This window comes from Myotis davidii, unplaced genomic scaffold (genome assembly GCF_000327345.1).
Source record: "Myotis davidii unplaced genomic scaffold, ASM32734v1 scaffold243, whole genome shotgun sequence".
In the NCBI taxonomy this organism is placed as follows: Eukaryota; Metazoa; Chordata; class Mammalia; order Chiroptera; family Vespertilionidae; genus Myotis; species Myotis davidii.
In genome coordinates, this window is record NW_006295183.1 from 1,778,230 (window position 1) to 1,780,132 (window position 1,903).

Below are 1,903 nucleotides of genomic sequence, written 5' to 3' on the forward strand. Positions count from 1 at the left end.
CCCCCTGGCCAGGGACCTGCTACTTCGGCTGTGGTCCCACGGTCAACGAGTCTCCAGCCACCCTGGGCGCAGACTCCTGTGAGTTCTGAAGCATGCTCCCCTCTGACCAGCCCAGCGCCTTAGCCCAGGGCACTGAAACCACGCAAGCAGCAGACACATGAGCAGCCCAATTCTGTCCAAGGAGCAGCAGCCCCACGACCAGCCTGCCCCAGGTCAAACAGCAAAACCCTCACGTGGCCCACCTCTCTCCAAGGAGCAGCAGTTGTCAGCTGTGTGTGCAGTCCACTCCCTCGTCCAAGGAGCAGCAACCATGTGAGCAACCTGCCCCATTTGAGGAGCAGCAGCCCCACGCATCCTGCCCCCATCCGAGGAGCGAAGCAGCTGCAGCCCACACCCTCCTCCTGTCTGAGGAGCAGTAGGTGAGAAACCTGCCCCCACCCAAGGAGCAGCAGCTGCACGAGCAGCCTGCCCCTTACGAGGAGCAGCAGTGGTGTGAGCAGCCCGTACCCATATGAGGAACAGCATCCCCGCAAGCAGCCCGCTCCCACTCAAGGAGTAGTAGCCGTCTGAGCAACTTCCCCGAGTCTGAGGAGCAGCAGACACACACAGCCTGCACCCTATCCCTCTCCCTTCTCTGTAAAAAATCAATAAAATATATTGAAAAAAAATTCATGTGACAAAAGCACACACACCATAAACAAAGACAAGACAGTCAATAAACTTGAAGCATAATCACAACACACGTGACAAAGGGCTAATATCCCTAACTATCCATGAAGATTATTTAAAACATGAAGGACAGAGGATCAAAAACCCAATAGAAAAATGAGTACAAGACGTGAACAATTTACAAAAATGGCCCTTAGGCATGAAAAATACTCAGATTGACTCAATTAGAGGAATGCAAATACTGTGGTCTGAGTATTTGTGTCCCCCTCCCCAAGTTCGCAGTTGAAATCCTAATGCACATGGTGATGACATTGGGAGGTGGACCTTTGGGAGGTGAGTAGAGCATGAGGGTGGAGCCCTCATGAGTGGGATGAGTGCTCTTGTAAGAAACCCGAGAGCCCCGTCCACCACATGAGGACACCGTGAGAAGTCGGCAGCCTGCAGCCCGGAAGAGGGTCTTCACCAGAACCCGCTGTGCTGGCACCACGACCTCGGACTGCCAGCCTGTAGGACTGTGGGAAATAAATTTCTGTTGTTGATAAGCTACCCAGTGTATGGTATTTTGTTATAGCAGCCGGACAGACAAATTAAACAGATTCCATTTCTCACCTACCAGCTGGCAAAAACATCAGCAACAAATCCACCCCAAAAGCCCAATGACCAAAACCCCACATTCTGTTGGTGAGGGGCCATGGGAAAACAAGCACGCTCATAAACTGGTGTGTGTGTGTGTGTGTGTGTGTGTGCAAATTTGTACAACCCATCTGTAGAGAAATTGGATAACATCTAACAAATGGCATAGGTACTTGCATTGTGACCCAGCAATCCCTTTTCTAGGAACATATATATACATACACACACACACACACATACACATACATACACAAGAGGCTCGGTGCACAAAAATTTGTGCACTCGGTGGCGGGGGCGGTGGTCCCTCAGCCTGGCCTGTGCCCTCTTGCAATCTGGGACCCCTTGGGGGATGTCCACCTGCTGCTAAGGCCCACTTCCCGGGGAATCGGACCTAAGCTGGCAGTCAGACATCCCTCTGGCAGCCCGGGAGCCCCCGGGGGATGTCCACTTGCCAGCAGGGAGCAGGCCTTAGCGCTGCTGAGGGGGCGGGAGAGGCACCCACCATCACCGCTGTGCTGGCAGCTGGCAGCTGGCAGCCAGGCTTGTGTCTGAGCAGAGCTCCCAATGTAGAAGCACTGACCAACAGGGGGCAGCTCCTGCA